The sequence below is a fragment of the Helicoverpa zea genome, chromosome 31 (assembly GCF_022581195.2).
Source record: "Helicoverpa zea isolate HzStark_Cry1AcR chromosome 31, ilHelZeax1.1, whole genome shotgun sequence".
Lineage (NCBI taxonomy): Eukaryota > Metazoa > Arthropoda > Insecta > Lepidoptera > Noctuidae > Helicoverpa > Helicoverpa zea.
In genome coordinates this window covers 1,937,056-1,956,996 of record NC_061482.1, presented here as the reverse complement: position 1 = coordinate 1,956,996, position 19,941 = coordinate 1,937,056, and the positions used below count along the sequence as shown (strand labels likewise).

General features: G+C 36.8%; 1 protein-coding gene across 2 annotated transcripts in view; it reads right to left on the bottom strand.

The window, feature by feature from the left end:
* LOC124644852 (probable cationic amino acid transporter) overlaps positions 1 to 18,557 on the bottom strand; it is a 199,589-nt gene extending 181,032 nt beyond the window's left edge. For both annotated transcript variants that reach the window (XM_047184462.1, XM_047184463.1), the window contains exon 1: positions 18,425 to 18,557. The gene's annotated coding sequence lies outside the window, so the exon portion shown is untranslated. The remainder of the gene's footprint in view (positions 1 to 18,424) is intronic.
* Between the last annotated feature and the right edge of the window lie 1,384 nt (positions 18,558 to 19,941).

The window sequence follows — 19,941 nt, the reverse complement described above, 5'->3', positions numbered from 1 at the left end:
GCCCCAGTGTGAACGTCGACTCAATCTGCAGTACCCGTACTCACCAAGCCGACAATAAGCTATAGCGTACGATGCGCTACATGTGTGAACAAAAGAATAGGCTCGTGTAGGTTCACACTAGATGCGTACGCTGAGCGGCTGACTATTCTACACATAAAAGAGCTCAGTATTTGAACCCCCCAATCTTCATACATAACAGATGCTATGTCTTCCCAAGCGCATCTTCGTAAGTTTCTATCACTAAATTCTTCTGAATTCGCATTCCAAATACATTCTCTAGAATGTACTTCTGCAATAAACTTTTCGGTGTCGAACGTCGCGAGGTGTCACGTGTCACGTCTGTCCTCATTGAAGTTTGTTTCTCGAGTGTATTGCGGCCGAGGCGCGCGGCGGTGCGGGCGCGGCGGAGCGGCGCTATTCGGCAACTGCGTCCGCGTAGCCAATCCGCGTCCGCCGTGCATAGTCGCGTAGTAAAATAATCGGCCACTGAGAGTCAGCGACAACAGACGACGTAATAGCGTATAGTCGGTTCGGTGTGAACGACAATTTCAATATATATGGAAAAGCAATAAACTGCGTAACGCGCGCTCACAGTCAGCGGCCGACAATACGTTTGGTCTGAACGATGCCTTAGTCGTAATATCGAAGTTAACAGTTTTTAGTTGGCCGACAGTTTGTTCGGGTTCTTAAATCAGTAGATATGGAAATGACATAACAATGATCAGGTAATTGATCAGTGTCAGACCTACTTAAAAATCACTTTAAAAAAATGTTTTTTTTTTTTCAACCAAAGGACCGACACTCTTTAGACTGCAATATGCTAGTAGGCTAAAATAGCTATCTTCGAAGCTCGCTTCCAGGTATTTATGCAAGCATGTTACGCAAATATTTGCAGTCGATTGATGACCCTTTCGTCCCGCGGCGCCAATATGCAAGCTATGCATATCCAACTAAGCGTCGTTGTACAATGTTAACCGTGGTTATTCAAGTGTTAATCGTTTGATTGGATATATCTATAGAGAAGGAACGTTTTCAAATTGCATTTAGATTTAAATTCTACAATGAATTTACCTAACGGTATTTTCTTTTTCTTTTGTTTCATTTTATAATTTTATTAGGTTTGTATGTAAATGTAGTCTTGTCAGGTGACGAGAATGTATCTACTATTTTATTTTTTTACATAATAATATATCCTATTTATACACATTTTACAAACCTACCTAGTCTTAATATTTACAAAAATAATAAGAAAAAGGATAATAAAAACTATGCGTCAAAAAATTCATCCGCATCGCTGTCAGCGGGGATTGTGCCCAAAAGGCTGGCTGCATTGCCACGCTGGATGGCAATGCATAATCTTTCGTATAGACTAGACAGTTTATTTTAGTTATAAGACTGTACTCATTTGTGTATTGTTATTGTAATATGCGCTTTCGCACAAGGATCTATTTCATTACCAAGTACAAGTTACCTGCACTTATCTAACAATGTAATTTGAAACTGTGTTATGACTGACGTTATAATAAATAACTGATAATTTTATCAGTACCTACGTCTTGTATGTACACAGCCCTCATAAGTAGCTACTCGCACTTATATTTGTTTTTGTAAACCGTATTATTGTGTTTTTTGTTCTCAAAGGGTACGGAAAATAGTTTACTGTAATATTTATAAATAAATAAATATTTGATTTGATTCACAAGAAATTTATTTTCGCTAAAGAAACTAATTAGCTTTTAAGATAAAATAAAATCATTTTTCTAATTGAGTTTTTTTTAACAATTAGATTTTTAAACAAAGTTCAAACGTTTTTGATTTGATAGGTATCTGAATCATTAGAGTTCAAATGTTTTCAAATGTTTTCAGTACCCTCCAATGTAATAAAAGTCCTTAATTAAAAAGGTTGACTGACATTTAGTGCTAATAAAATTAACTATTTATGTTGCTCAAGTTTTTTTATCGAGTGGCAAGCTTTAAAACAATTTAAGGCCATGTCGATACACTAATGTACGAATACGTAAGTATGTAAATAAATAATGTCGGGACACCTTTTCACACACGGTTGGTTAGCCCCATGGTAAGTTATTAATTAACTTGTGTTATGGGTGCTAACACAACTGATAAACTACATATATACATATTTATAAATACATATTGTAACACCCAGACCACGACCAACAAGCATGCTCATCACACAAATGTCGATCGAACCGGGAATCGAACCCGGGACCTCAGATTCGGCAGTCCGGCTTGGTGACCTTTGCGCCACAGAGGTCGTCAAATATATATGTAGTGTAGATATAAGTAACTTATGAACGTATTGTAAGAGTTATAGATAAATTTAGTCATCATCAATCATCATCTGCCTAGCCTGTTCCCAACTATGTTGGGTTCGGCTTCTACTCTAACTAGATGCAGCTGACTACCAGAGTTTTCCGAGGAGCGACTGCCTATCTCACCTCATCAACCCATGGATTGGTCAACCATGGACTAATATTCTCCGAGGCTTTTTCCCAACTATGTTGGGGTCGGCTTCCGTTTAGACTACCGGATAATATTATAAAGTTGACAAAATTTAAAAATACTATTTTTTCTTACATAATGTTAGCAATCTTTTTTAAGATGCATGTATACTTTATACCTACAGTTAACTGTAAGTTACCCTACTAAATATCACGGTATACCTATGAATATACCATGCAATCAGACTAGGTGTAATTATAAATCACTATTGCACATAGGTAAAGCTGAGTGTTTCCATTTGCAGTAAGCCAGCTTATTTCCTATCCAATATTACTCCAATATACTGCGGATATTGTTTCTACAGTCATATTACATTAATTAAGCGTATATTAGTGAACTAGGCAAATGTACCTATACCTATATACCTACCGTATTAAGCTCCTCACTAGACTACACTTTTTTTTTTGGCAGGGGGAAAATCCTCATGGACTTCCCTCCACCTGGGGTCGGTGGAGGGGGTGTGCCGGACTCTTACCGGCTAAAAACCCACCCAGTGTTGCCTTCTACCTTACCTATTGTCGAGGGCACGGGTATCGCCAAAGCATTCTTCCGCACCCCCGACAGGTATTGGCCCGCCAGATGTTCAAAGGCGGGCCCCGTCAACCTCTGTGGCCGTCACCCAGCGGCCACAGCAAACTCCACTAAGAGAGGCGCGCGCAGCACAACGCCACCGTCTCGAGGCCTGTTTCTGATCGGACGACAGACGCCCCTAGTCTGTCGCCCGCAGGCCGACTAGACTACACTAAGACGTGGTGGCCTAATGGGTAAAGCACCAACACATAAAGTATGCTATGCCATCAGACAAGTACCAATGCCACTTTTCTAAGTTTGTATTTTCTTTTTAATTATACCTTGGACACCAATCAATGGCTGATTAAAGGTGAAGGAAAACATCACGAGAAAACCTGGACTATAAAGTCTGAAATCACCAACCCCCATTGAGCAAGCGTGGTGATTAACGCTCAATCCTTCTCCGTGTGAGAGGAGGCCTGTGCCCAGCAGTGGGACGATAAAAAGGCTAATGATGATGATGGCACTAGCCTATGCAGTTCTTCCTACATGATTTTAGCCTATCTTCAACAAAAAAAAATATTAAAATTAACTTAAAATGTATCGTTATTTAATAATAATATGAAGACCAATGAATGTGATGTATTTCATCTTAGAAACCAGTATCATCAGGTTCTAGGAAGACTTATGTGTTGCCAAGTGTCCAAACGGCCTTAGACTACTGTAAGCTTACGTCAATCACGCAGATTTGATTTACGAGTACCTGCATTTAATCCTATACAGTCAAATTACGTCTACATTTAGTCAGTAATTTGAACTGAAATGGTACAATATTGAGCATTAGTTTAATCCATGGTTCTATCTAACCTCGTCTATCCAGTTACCTGGACATCCGAATGCCCCATGGTAAGACTGGTTGTCAGGCTTTCTGACTTCTGATTACCCGTAACGACTGTCAAAGATGTACAAATCATAGCCAATTTAGCGTGCCTTTCAAATCATGAAGGAACTGATTTTGACATAGCTGGTCGCCCATCCATGCACCGACCTCACCAAGCGTTGCTTAACCTTATGATCGTTTGGTATAAAACCTGCTCAAATAAATATGATGCTTTTTAATGAAATTAAATAATATTTTACTTTGAACCTTACTACATTATATCCCATTTCATCGTGAGCATTCTCCCCAGACAAATTAATTCAGTAATTAGTGGCTTTTTGGTTTTACCATTAAAATTAAACCTGGATGGTAATAGCACTACTATCATTGAACTGGCTGATTTTAATGGAAGACAGTCGACCTGATGGTTGTCATTTTTTTTATATCATAATTCCATTCAAAGTTGTTAGTCGGTCTCATACCAGCTAAATACCTGATCTTTGTAATAATATGCTTCTTACCATCATCTTCCGAGTCTTTTTCCCAACTATGTAGGGGTCGGCTTTCAGTCTAACCGGATGTAGTTGAGTACCAGTGCTTTACAAGGAGCGACTGCCCTATCTGACCTCCTCAACCCAGTTACCCGGGCAACCCAAAACCCCCTGGTTAGACTGGTGACTGGTTGTTATATGCTTCTTACCATTCATCTTGATATTAATTTATGAAAATACTATAGGCCGGCTAAAAGCTTGCAATGTGTCCTCTGAATTAAAATACATGATGAAAGACTTTTATGTTCTGAAAAGCTTCTATTGCAAATAAAAAAAAAACATTCGAATCTAAATCTTGTCTGTTTTGTAAAGCTTAGTGAAATGCAGGCTTCGTTGAAGTTCACTGAACTGAAACTTACAAGAAAAAAATCGGTTCTTAATGAGATTTATCTCGGATCAGTGAATTATTTTAATTTCATATTTAATCTCTGGAGTGTCGTAATTACTAATGCTGAAAGTATTATAAAAATATTTATAAGAAGTTTCCGATTTTTATACCAGTAGACTAGATATCATCATCTGCCTAGCCTTTTCCCAACTATCATGGGTTCGGCTGCCAGTCTAATCGGATGCAGCTGAGTAAGTCCAGTGACCAGGGCAACATTTGGTTGACATTGGGTTGACTCCTAGATGGCTAGTTGTCAGACTTACTGGTTTCTGACCCCTAACGACTGCCGAAGATGTTCAAATGACAGCCGAGACTTACAATTGATCATGCCTTCCGAAACACAGTTATTGGTGTCCAAGATATACTTAGAAAGTACATACAAGTTGCTTTGGTACTTGCCTGACCTGTAATTGAACCTACACTCATATAAGAGGTTGGTCTTTACCCACTAGGCTAACATGACTCATGATTTGTACAACTCGGCATAATTTGAGAAAGAAATACAGTTGAGTTTTTAAATGGTAACTGAAAACCAGGGCATTTTTTCCTGTACCCACAATGTACAAATGAAAAAGTTTCTTTTTGACTCCTTTTAAATAAAGGTCTTGAAAAGGTTTCTTGTTTCAAGAGCCCTTACGTATACATTTAAATTAAAGATTTCCTCCTTGAAAAAACTTTATATTTTTCTTCGTGACATTTTTTTTTGCTTTCTTAGGAAATAAATTGTGAGTGGACTGTTTATTTTGTAGGTCTTATTATAAGACTACTTTTTAGTTTATAGTAATAGAGTGTTTATGTAAAACTATGTGTTATAGAACACTTTGAGCAGCAATTTGAAGGAATACTTCGACGCTATGTTCTTTTATATAAAAATATAGGTATGTGTTTGTATTTAATTTTTAAGTATTTAAGAGTAGTTTAAGTGTGTATGTATGTGTTTTATACATTATATCGGGCTAAACAGTAGAAGGAATAGTGTCTGTGCAAATGGTTGCAAAAGCTCTATAATATGTCTTGCGCAGCCAGCTAATCTGCTTAGAGAGAACAGCCGCCGTATTCAATAATCGATCTAAATCCCACAATACATGGTATAAACCAATTTGTCTTAATAACTCTGAGATCAGATAGCACACATCTGCACTCCGTCAATGTTGTTCTGTACATTGTCGATGCTAGCACAGCACTAGCTGATATCGATAAATGATCACATCCCTCAGCAAGTCGATATCGAGAGCTGTGACAGGGGCATCTATCGTGAGCAGGCTTGACCGATTACGTCACCATTGATTAATTGTTACACCCAGAAACTAGACGATGTTATGTATATAACACATATAACTTGCTAAATCAATAAGTTAGAATATTACTACCAAAGAAATATTGAATAATAACAGTACACTTGTATTTTTTGCGCTTAACGCCTAACTTATCTTTGCTAATATTGTAAACGCGTACGTAACTCTGTCTGTCGTTTTTAAATTGACCAATCCAAAGGAACTCAGATCCTTTATGCCTAATCTAAAGTAGGACATAATCTACATTTTATCTGGATGCTAGAAGTAGTTAACTCGGGACACGACTGTAATTGTGAGGAGAAGAACTAATAAATAAACAGCAAATTAATCAATACTCTCACTACTCAAATTTTTAATTAAGATAGATTCAACCCTATTTTTCCGTAGACTTAACTAGATAAGCAAAGTATCAATTCCATATAATCCAACTAACCAGTATTCTAAGACAATAACACAAACTTATTTTTGGAAGTGGAGATTAACAAATAGTTATAGGGACAAAATTATCATCTCCCACGCAAAAAGGTTTACGTGAAAGATAAATATAGGTACATATAAGACAGACTTGCCGCAAATATTGGCGGACACGCCCACGTTTCGTATAATTTGATTTGCGATTCAACACTTCTAACAGCCCCCGTACTCTGCCGACTAAACTGTCGGCCGATAGATAGTTGGCCCTGTGGTTGGCTATCAGTTTTATTTTAAAGTTAATTTCACTAATAATATATACAGGAACGAGTGGTTAATAAAAGCAGATAAGGTTATTTTAACTATATGAAACTTTTTAGTCAGTCTGACACTGATTAGATGTCCATATAAAGTATCTAGCCTTCGTCGAGACATGGGCTATCCAACTCCGAATGAAATTTTCAAACTTCAAACAAACAAAGTCTTCATCTTTGTAAAACAAAGTCTTAAGTTTAAACAAAACACTCTCAATTCCAATCAGTGTTCTACAAATAACAAAAAAAAACAAGAAAATCGTAATCAACAACGTGGTAAAAAAAAACGCTATTGAAATAAACAAAGTGCATAAAACATGGCTTGTACGGTATTTAGGTCAAGAATATTCTCAGAAAATAACTATACGGAAATTGTAAGGGTTACAATGGAGTTGCATTTTCAATTCTCACCTTCATTCTTAAGGCACGAATAAGTTTTTCAATATCTTTTCGAGCGATCATTTTGATAAGGAAATGAAATAGGTATTTTCTGTAGTTATTTGTAGTATTGCTACGAATCTTTTCATAGCTATATAACGTGGGGTTTATAGATTTTAAATAATGCTTATTTGTAGGCAACATTTTTTTGTCGATACTACCTACTGTGAAGCATGGACTTTTATACAGAAACGGTTAGGCATGGTCTTCTGGTAATGAATACTTCAACCAGTCAGTAAGTTTTTATATAATCCTTTTTATTAAGATATTGCAATATATTATGATTTTATCCTGTAGGTAGTTCAAATACCTAGTTCATAGAAACCACCAAAAGATTATTCTTTTCCAATATATTGATACGAATCAAGAAAATGGCATAAATTCATCAGCTTGAAACAATGTTCTTCAAAAAGCCAACAGCAAAACACTGTCGTGTTTTAAAAAACGGTACCTCACATCAATTTATTAATTATCAAAACGAAGCTCTCTGTACCTTCATATTTTTCAGACTGGTGATACGTCAAAAGGCTTCACAGAACTCGGATTATCCTATAGAAAACACTATCAATCACATGACTTTTTATTTCGTGTACAGAGAACAAAGGAATATACTACGCGCATATCCCTGGTTCATTTGCCATTCTCAAAGTAACACTTTGAGATCATTTGAGAATGGCAAATGACCATACAGTCACAATTTTTTAGGACCAGAACATTTTTTCCATTATTTTAATGGACCTTTTGATGAATATTTGATACGTTAGTTTCTTCTTTATTATTATTTCTTATCGTTACATCGATGGCCAATCACTTTGACTTTAATTCTTGCTGTCTAAAACACTTTGTATGATTGTATCAGGGATAACAAAATGACTAGCGGAGGTGCCATAACGGAGAATTGTATAAGAAAGTAGCACGCCAAAATGCGGGTGTGCGGGGGACGAGGAACGTTACTGTTTTCGTTCTTATACGCCTTCTTTGGGTCCGACTATTTTTTGTAATACCAAAAATAGTTGACAGATGTCTCATAGAACCCAAATATCTTGTTAGTTCACTCGTAACTGATAGTTTTGGCCATGCAGACCGTACGAATTTGACCTAGAAGAAGACGCCTGACTTAGCTGCATATTTCCTTACTCCATGGATTGTATCTACTAATCTAAATATGTATGTTTCTTTGTCGTTTACATGGGGCACATGATGTCAGATTAGAAAGTCAAATTTACTAGCCGACTTCGAAGAGGAAGCGAATAGAATATTCTTTTGAAAACACTGACTGGTTCTAGTAGACCATGTTTTCGCGAGTGTGACTGCCATGCAAGGGATTCCAGAGTCGATTCCTTGGTCTAGCAAAATCTCTTTGTAAGTTTTACAAACTTCGGAGATCGTCAGATGGATTTGAGAAAACTTAGACAATAGGACTTTTTAGGTGATTAAATCTGCAGCTCACTCGATAAGAAGAAATATGTAAGTTTCCAATATTCATTAAAACTCACAATCTGAGATAATAACTTGGTATTATTTCAGTTTAGATACATGTCTGTGTAATTACATATAAGGAACATGAACGGTGCTTGAATCAAATCATTGATTAATTAATTCGTAAACATATTTATTTATTTTTGTAAAACTGTGGTTACCGATTTCAATTCATGATCAAGCTCATTAAAACGATCGCTCATACTTTTATATTACTTAATTTGCTTACCTTTATTTGAGTTATCATGCAAAATAGGCCTCGATAATTAAATGTAGGCAGACTTTTTCAAAATTATAACAGGCATACAAATTCTTCAACCGTGAACATTTGTACCTATCTAATTGGCGTATTCGACTACCTACGCCTAATAAATCAATTTTATTCAATTCCTAAAATTAAATAAAGATATACATACACACATACACACTTCCAAAGTTTAATTATCTCAGCATATATTTGGACCGGCCCTGAGCCGGCGGACGTGTAAGTAAGAATCAATAAAAGTGATTAAAAAATTCTGTCCGTACGAATGTCACCGTACACTGGCGAGCATCGAAAAGGGGACAGTTGATTGCCGATAAAAGGGTGCTATTGTTTTTAATTATGAGTTAACTTTTGTGATTAGGTACAGTTTTGTAGAATGCGATGTATTTATATAAGTTAAATTCTAGTTAGGTATATGTTAGATCGACGATATGTTAGATACAAACTTAAGATATTCCAAAACATTGCGCAATATTCCATTTCAACGTTATACCTATGGTCAGTAACACAATTTGCAAAATTTCGCAATTTTTTGATCGTCTAGTTAGCTTCCAACTCGTTAAAAGTTTGCGTATAATTTAGGCGGTCACCAAAAATATTTTTAAGACTCTAAGCTGAGGCACCAAATAAAATAAACAACTCCAAAAAAAATAAATTGACTTTATTAAAAGGGCACTAAAGTATATAATATTATGATCCAAAAAAAATAAAATAACATCAGAAAAATCGCAAATCTCGCACAAATATTATTTTTGGTTCCCAAAATGGCTTAATGGTCACCAAATTCTATCCAACTCAAAGATTAATATTACTACCAGAAATCAAAGTTAGTGACGAAAACGAATCGCTCCAAAACCGGACTCCACGTAGACTTGTCTGCCCTACCCCTAGAGTGCAATTCAAAACCGCGTAGGCGCGGAGGGACGAAGGCGGCCTGCGAGCTGAGGCGCAGGTAGTTTCAGCGCTCGCCGCCGCGGCTGAGGCTGGCCGGCCTGGCCGGCCAGCAAGCCAAAGCTGCGGTGGTGAGCGTGAAAACCATCTGCGACGATAAGCTCGCAAGGGACCGCCGGAGCCCCGCAGCGCCGGAGCCGTGACAGAAGCCATGCTTGCTGCATGTTGTATGCTTACATTTTAAACGTACTGAGTTACACCCAAATTCATATAACAATAAATAAGCGACGTACGTTTGGGAACCCCAGTATATTAATTGGTATTTGGGAAATATTCTAGCGATCGTTAGCTTTTTTAGTCTAACAAAAATGACCAAATTAGAAGTCATGGTATTACATAATTGGTAACATCTAAGTAGTGACAATATATTATAATACTAGCTTCTGCCCGCGACTTCGTACGCGGATCCTGTCTCTTATGCCAGCGACTACGGGGTCAGCAAAATCAAAGATCTGAATAGTCTGATATTGAATTTGAAGGGCCCGTTGACTTGGAAACAACGGAATACGCATAACCATTAGAAACGTTCCATATATTTAATTTTTGTACTTTAACGGCAAAAGCACAGCAGACTAAACAAAACGCTGAGAACTGAACCGCAATAGACGTGACCATAGGGATAAAAGTGGTGATTCTAATTAGTCCGCATTTAAGTTGTGAGTGGCAAAAATATTAGGCTACGTATATTTTGGATACCAATGACCGTTATTTGGAGGGGATGTTAAACTGTAGGTTCCGGCTGTCATTGAACATTCTTGGCAGTCGTTATGGGTAGTCAGAAGCCAGTAAGTCTTACCAAGGGGTGTTGGGTTGAGCGGGTAACCGGGTTGTGGAGGTCAGATAGGCAGTCGCTCCTTGTAAAACACTGGTACTCAGTTGCATCGTGACTGGAAGTCGACCCTAGCATAATTGGGACAAAGGCTCTTGAGATAATAACGACAATAATAATGAGATACAGGCACCGCAGGACATCTGAGGCTGATGACGGGGAGTAGCGACCCCGCGGGGCTATATATACTGAGTTCTCCAGGGAGAGTATACTGTCCCCCATCTCCGGCCGGTCGGAGAGAACCATGACGGGGGTAGATCTCACGCCTCTGGCTTGGCTTGGCCGTCCAGAGTGGAGTCGCTAGAGCAGGATTAGTAGCCCTGCTCGGAGGGTAGGTGCCTCATGGTAAGCACAGGGAGCGCGTAATCAGCGTTTAAAGTCCACTGAGGTATCCTCACCCTACAGCCGCTCATGTACCTGTTGCCCTCTTGTTGCTATTCAGTGACTGGTTCCCGGGGGCCCAGTAAGTGAGGTGGCAAGTCTCCACCTGCCATTTTTACATGTACCTAATACATTGTCATCCACTAACATCCCATCACAATAGCCCAAGTATTTTTCCTCCATAGTTAGCAATAGTTTAGCACAGAACCGGGGATTGTCTTTTTTTAACGACGTCCACCGGGGATTGTCCTTGGGTTCATTTCTATAGTGTATAAAGGGATAATCGTCGGTTTTGTGTCACCATTTCATTAAAGTTGTCTCAAAAGGGCTTCAGCGTGTTGGCTTCGGCCCCACGTTTGCCTCCCAAAAATTCGGAACTCTGTAGTCCCGAGGTCTGGAAGAGACATACAAAATAATAATGAGATATAACGAAACAAAGTCGGAGATTGGGGGCTCGTAACGCCACGTCTAGGTATGTAAAATTTGTACTAAGCAGTGACTTAACACAAAATTCAAGCGTGTTGTATCTTCGTTATTATTTGTTTGTGAGGGAGAGAAAAGAAAAATACGTGTCCATTATTTTAGGGTTATCTAAAAGACGGACTAATTACTTTTTTTTGATTCGCCATACCTATTTCATAACATTCATTTCTATACATTTCTAGTGTAGTATTGCTCTTGAAGTTCCACATCAGGTGTTCCAGATCTTCGATGTTTATACGTCAATAGAGAGTGCTTATCAGATTGAACAACTTTTGCTAAAACATCATACCTGTATATGGTACAGAGAAGCTGGGCTCTTGGGGTTCCACATCAGGTGTTCCAGATCTTCAAATTTATTATCTCAGCTGAAAATGCTCATCACATGAAACAATTTTTGCCATGGCACCATTTTTGTATCTCTTATAGTTTTGTTGGTCTGTTGGAGTTCTGCATCAGGTCTTCAAGTTTCGAAGATAAATTATAGCCTATATGTTGACCAGGCTTAATACTGATACAACAAAGAAAAAATCATCGAAATCCGTTCAGTAGTTCGGAAGATTAGCGTGTACAAACAAACAGACATACAGACATACAGACATACAGACATACAGACATGCAGACATACAGACAGAATTTTTTTTTTGGATTTGTGCTCCATTACTGTTTCTAAACCCCACCCAATTATTATTTTTTTGATATATTCAATGTACAGACACAGTTTTTTTACAGATTTATTATATGTATAGATTTGGTCTAAAGTGTATTTTGGAGGCGTCCATATATTTTTTTAGTAGTCAATAATACGAAAAAATTGTTTTATTTAATAATATTTTAGGAAACGTTATTTGGTGACCATTTATCCATTTTGGTAACCGTTTAGAATTTTTTGGTAGTAAAATAGGTACTTTTTTGGGTGGTGTTTAAACACAAGCCTAAAAGTTTTACGTTTTGATAAAATTTCAAAGTCCTAGCAGGGTCTGTATTAAATTCTGACAGAGTGGCGGTCTCACACATGACAAATGACAGCGTCGAAATAAAATATCTGTAAAATGTATGAGGCTTGGTAAACGGTATAAGTACGGAAAGAACACTAGGAACTGCGTATTATATAATATACTGTTTCGTAAATAAATTTGTGATGCGTAATATAACCACTCAGAAATAATAAATGATAGGAACCTGTTTTTATTAAAAGTGAAGTAGTCCCTACAGAAAACTATTTATTTATTTATTTATTAATTTATTAATTTATTTATTTATTTATTTATTGCTTAGAAGGTACATTTTACATTATAAAAAATATAAAATGTCCAACAAAACTGTATACAGCTAATACGTATACAGCTAGTTACAAAAATTTACTAGTAGTTTCCCGCACCCGGATAAAACTAGCCTTTGTCCTTTCTCATGTTCTACACTACCCAACTATCTGTGTACCCCTTTCTCTGGCTACTATGTACCAAAGTATATTGACTTATCTATGTACCTACCAAAGTTTAATCGCGTCTGTAGGTTTAGCGTGAAAGGCCTATTCTCTAGGTATTTGAAAAACTGTATAAAATATTAAACATAATTGCTGAAGTGCGTGTTAAACAAGAAACCAATTTAAAATCGAGGTGATTCTCAACCAAATAGTTTTATTACAATTTCTACTTCACACTTACTGTAAAATTCGTTACTAAGTTTAGCAATATCTTAAATATTTTACAAATAGTTGGGCTAAAGGAACTTAGTTGATGTTGTTCAATAAATTAATTGATTAATTTAAGTTATGAGCTTCAATAGATTGACAGAGTTTTAATTATACGCCTAGATGTTTCTATATTATGGTGTAATCAACTGTAATAGTTTATTAAAGGTAATTTTACGTAGTTTTTTAGTATTTTATGTACCGAGTATTGCTTATGTTACCGGCTAATCCCGATTTTAGGAACAAGTACATCTTAGGCAAAATTAGTTTGTCCTAAGCCCGATAGGTCATAAGTCGTGGTGGCCTAGTGGGTAAAGAAGCAACCTCTCGAGTATGAGGGTGTGGGTTCGATTCCAGTTCAGACGAGAACTAATGCAACTTTTATAAGTTTGTATGTACTTTCTAAATATGTCTTTGCCACCATGGCTGATAAAAAGGTGAAGGAAAACATCTTGAGCAAACCTGGACTATATAGTATGAAATCACCAACCCGAGTTAGAGGAGGCCTGTGCCCAGCTGCAGTGGTACGATAAAAAAGGCTGTAATAAACTAATTTTACCCATACGTAAGACTTATTAAAAAAAAAAAACGGTTTTTTAACACTAAATTCAAACATATTATATTTATTTGTAAGTATAGATAGGTATTCCAGCAGTATTTTCCATCTAGCTCTGATATTGCATTCTCTAGTCTAAACGATTTCATGATTGGAAGTGTCAAGGCAAGCCATATCTTCATCAACTGGCAAAACGTAATTTCCATAAGAAAAGATATCGGAATTTCTTATAGACTTTATTGGTAGAAGTATTCATATTTTTTGAAGAAGAAAAATTTATATGAAATAGACTGTGGGTATAATAATTTTGAAGACCAAAAATGTATGTATAGAAATAGATGATGAAAAAGAAACTGTAGATAGACTATATTTTTATAACTGAGATAGGCATATTATTTGAAGTGGTTTGTTTTTTCACGATTTGATAAAAAATATTATTATTGCAAAATCATAAAATACCTATTGTGTGTTTCCAGTTATTTCTGTACCTACTATAAATGTCTCATGAATTTCACTGGGGTGATTTCGTGGCGCGGTAATTAGTATAAATTATGTTGGAACTAAAAACTAATTTCTGAACTATTAATGATATTGTGATATAAGATTCATGTCATATTTAATTTAGTTTGTCCTCACAAATCCTAGTAATTTATAAATGCGATTGTTTGAATGTTTTTACTCTTATATGCGAAAATTATGGAATAGATTTTGAAAGTTTACAGTAATATGGCTTACACGCAATGTTTTAACCATGTGAAGGAAATATTTTCCTCGACATGTATGTGAAACGCCGAAAGAGTATTTTTTTAACAAAAAAAATATTGGAGTTTATCGATGCAATTAATGAAGAACCTTTTGATTGTTATGTACTTAATACAGTAACTATTCAATTTTTTTCATACGAATACTTTAGAGAATTTATTTTCAATTTCTATAATTGACAAATGAAACTACCCACTATTGATATCACTATCCTCGTAAAAGCATTCTTTAGTAATTAAAGTACCAATTTACGGCTTACTTCATTTCCATCATTCATCATTCATTTAAACCTTCATGATACCATTTTAATAACTTTGATATTTTATCCGTGGAAAATAATCCCTTACCTACCTCCTCAGTAATGTTTAAGAAAACACAAGGGAAGCTCTGATGGGGTACTTAAAAGACATTATATTCTTTTGATCCCAAAACATAACGTAATTTTTATGCGAGTTACAGTTTGGGGGAAATAATTTTGCAACTCTGAACGTAGACATATGACTCTTTGGGCATTTATTCATTCTGATATTGTCGAAAAGTTGCTAGTGTGAAGTTGGCTGCTATTGACTTCACAGTAGTCAAGAAAAATATGAACGTAAAGCATCAAATGGTTTAGTGGGACCTACCAGAGCTAAAGCCTGCCGGGGCTGCGGGATTGTTCGAATGAGTTACCGCGGCCCTGATACATAAAGGACTTGAGAAGGAACATGGTGGGTTTTAGTCAGTAACCGTCGTACCACAAAAAAAATTAAACGTCCGCTGAACAAATACGGTCCGTTTTGCACCCACACTTTTTTAGATAAGTATTCAACAGATGTTTAAGTAAGGCTATTAGAGTCTGACACTCCCTCATGCTGCACCCACAGCGGGATTCATTTGATAATTTCACAAAGAAAGTCGTCATATGGCTAACTTCAGAATTGCAAAGTTGTCTAACTTATACTGTAGTCTAACTGACACGTTAGAATTTCATTAATTATTTTCATTTCTTTTAATTTAATTATTTCATTTTAACTTGGTTAATTGATTCTCCTAACTAATATCTCAATCAATCCAGCACTCAATGGCAAATTGTAACTATCATGTCAGATAGCGTAACCTTCATACTACGAATTACTACATTAATACGTAATAATAACAATTACTATGAATCAGGCTTGTGTATAACATGGGACCGATTCAGACCACCCACACATTACAAGCTTTTTGTCGGCCGATAGTTTGTTTGGGCTCATAAATCAGTATGAAGATGAATGGTAGTACGCACATTACAAAGATCAGGTATTTAGCCGGTATCAGACCGCCTTTTTTTACTTTTTATTTATGTATTGTCTATTATCGTGTCAACTGTTTAGTCGCCAGTGTGCGGGTACACTTATCGTACGAATATATAGGAGTGGGAGACCCGAACATAATCAATTTCGCTACCCATTTCCATTGTAATGACTGGCGGATGAGCATTCTACAAACGAAATATACTGAATAAATATCTGAATATTTATTACTTCCTTTTGCATTGATATACTGGAAGACATTTCTTATTATATGCCTAGCCTTTTCCATGACTAATGATTCTATGTCCTAACCTAGTCTACAATTTTCAACTATGTTAAAATCTGCCTGTAGTCTAAAATTATGTAGCTGAGTATCACTGTTTTACATAAAACAGCTGACTATCTTACCTCCACAACCCAGTTACTTGGGCAACCCGATACCCATTGGTAATACTGGTTGAAAATATTAAAATTTCTTTAGTTCTCACCAAAACTTGGCAATCGTACCTTAACTACCTAAGTCTTTCACATTCATTTTCAATTTGTAAAGCTAACTGTTGCTCAAACGTGTGTATCATAATATTTTTGTAAAGAAAGACTAGTTCGAAACATAAGTAATGATGACTCAGCTATATTTTAATCAATTTGAAAATGACATTCATAAGTAATCGGTGATTTATCAGCCTAATAGTACGCTGTCTTTTTTAATTTTCCTACTATTTAGTAAATAGGTAATGTATGTTTTTATGACTAACGACTGTATAATCTATTTCTTAATAATCTTTATAAAGGTCAATCCCAATATCCTATCTCTCATGAGAGATAAGAATATTACATGAGTATGATGTAATTTCAAACTTCTATCCCTATCTGTTGACATGCTTGCAGCATGTCAACAGATAGATTAGAACACTAAGAACGACCGAAATAATGTGGTCTTATTCCTATCTTGTAGTATTGAAATCGATGACGAGAAAAAGAAATGGTGTCTATATCATCTGCCTAGTATTTTCCCAATCATGTTGGGGTCGGCTTCCAGTCTAACTGGATGCAGCTGAGTACCAGTGTATTACAAGGAGCGACTGCCTATCTCCGCCGCAATTAATTTAATAATAATTAATTAATCCGGCGTTAATTTCTGTTTGTATTTTATGTTTTTTCTTTCTACCCACTTGTATCTTTGTTGTGTCATTTTGTTTGTCCTGAATAAATGTTTTATTTATCTATCTATCCTATCTGACCTCCTCAACCCTCGGTAAGACTGGATGTCACACTTACTAGCTTCTGACTACCCGTAACTACTGCCAAAGATTATCAAATGCCAGCCGATACCGAATCGAAACAAATTATTGTGCCCAAAGCGTAATTTAAAAAAAAATCTTTATTTAAAAATGCAACTTTCAATTCTGAATTTTATTTTAATATAAGATGAACAATGATAAGGGCAAAACCCTACAATTGAGTAACATTATTACTATCTCCATTTAGTCTATCGTATGAGCAAACGTTCCAACGAATCTATTGTACTGTACTTTCATTCTTTAGCTCTTTATTTAAAGGAAAACGTTTACCGATATAGAAATGTATTGGACAAGAATTGTTTGAGGAACATACAGTATTTTTTAAAATATCCCATCTGTAGGATATTTTTGTGCATTGCTTTTTTGGGTACAGTATTTAAGTCTCTCATTTCTATCAGACTAGCCAACTCTTATCAATTTCTGTTTGATAATAGGTTTTTTGTCCTATTTTTATACCCGTCCCATCCAATTTTTTAATGTCAATATAACCGTAATAAAAACGTTAGGTACGTATAACGTAATTCTAGATAATACGGACTTAATCAAATGGTGTTATTCTTTCAACCAAATTCTAAGCCGACGTTACACCGCAAGTGAATCGGAACGCTTCGTTCATGAAATACCTATTTCATCGTTCAACGATTAAAAAGAAAACGAACCGAAGTTTCTAAAGCCTTCCCAAGTGTTGCCACACATAGGCAGTTTAAACAAAGACCTGTAACCCACGTAAAACGGAACACCCAATAGAACCGACCCAAAAATCTTCCGCGTCAAATATATTACTGACTCGGATTTAAAACGCTCAAAAGAATTATAGTAATGTTCCGAAATATTGATTCCGTTAAAACTAAAGCCCCCAAAGTCACGTTCTAAACGAAGATTTATTTCGATGGCCAAAAACCGTTTCCGAAGTATTATTAAAGTGGTCGACTTTATTACTGCTACGTTAACAGGCACTAACGTTTTAGTGCCCAGTAGCTTTGTTTTCTTATAAATAAAATTTATAAAATTGACGAAACATCGAAGATCCTCTCTGCAGCAAAACTCCGCAGTGTGCCGAAAAAAGTCGAAAAAGGTGCAAAGGAATCCCTGTAAAAAATATTCGAAGACCGTCGTCGCTACAGGTTGGTAAAAGGTACTTACTGGGTAAAGGCGATCCGCGCGGCTGGAGCGAGCGGCACGGACACGCGACCAAGTGACCGACTGGAGCGAGGTACGTCTACAGCGAGGGTACGACTAAGGCGACCGCTCCCGGGGCTGGCAGGCGACCGACTGCCTCGACCCACCGATCTACACTGCTTATCGACCTCCCCTCGCGCGCCGTCCGCCCAACACGACACCGCCCGCCTACCGCACGACGTTCCCAAAATGTGAAGAGACTTTGACTATTCATCTCTCATTATTCCCAACCCAGGCTCGATCGATGTCCACGTGAGACTGCTCACTTGCCTCAGGTGATGCGAAATATAAACAAAATATCCCTTGAAGTTACGTAATCTGATATCTCACACCTGATCTTGAGGCGACGAAATCGTTGTGACGGAGCAAGAATTTAGGAAGCGACGAACAAGTGGCGTTAAATTGGCAGAATTCTACGATATGATGGCTGAGCGTCGTCCCTTGTTATTACGTACCCTTTGCTTGAATTCCCTTTTGTGTAATGAAACACCAGTGAGTCTTGGTTACATTTTATATTTAATATTATATCACAATGGCCGAAATCCGTTGGTTAACGTAGTCGGAAAAACGATAAACCGTAATCGTTTCCGTAGTTATGGACGGACTGAGCTTTGTAATCGCGTGCGTTTTTGGAAACGGTTTATTTCATTCTATTACTGCATCGTTATCAAAAAATGTAGAAATGCGAAATGTCAATATTACTGAAACAAGCTAAAAGCAAAGCAAAAATTGCATGACGTTTGGTTCCACCCAGTTTTAACGCATGAACGGTAATCGCAGATGACCAAATCCCCAACAAATTCACCTTAACAACCGAGCTTAGATATTGAATTTACAATGTGTGATCGATTCACAATATTACCTACATATATTATATTTAAGTCGAGATTCGAGAATCTAAAATTATAATTCTTAAAAACAAGGTATCTTCATAGCCTATAATATAATGATAATTTCAATAACTGTTAAATTTCAATAATATGATGATGATGATGTCCTCCTAGCCGATTATCGGCAACGGCGACTGTTCTCATGTAAGGAGATTAGCCAACTACGCAGGACATATTATAGTGCACGAGCATTTGCGCAGACACAGGTGCACTCACTATTCCTTAACTCTCATAGCCCGATGGGACGGTAATCCGACACGACCGGAGAGAGATCAGGCGCAGGACCGACATTTACGTGCTCTCCGATGCACGGGTGTATCAATCACCAGCTTCCAGGCTCCGGGCTGCTTTGTGAAAGTCTTCTAAAACCCACAAAGCGATTTCGGCCCGACTCGGGAATCGAACCCGAGACCTCGTGCTTAGCAGCCGCACTTGCGACAGCTAGACCAACGAGGCAGTTAAAATACCTAAACCAATAATATACCTAATACATTGCATATGAATTTCTTAAAACCTCTTAATATCCGCCATAGCAAGATAACCTGCATGCATATTTACGTAGATTAATCTTATTTTATTTTATTTTATATA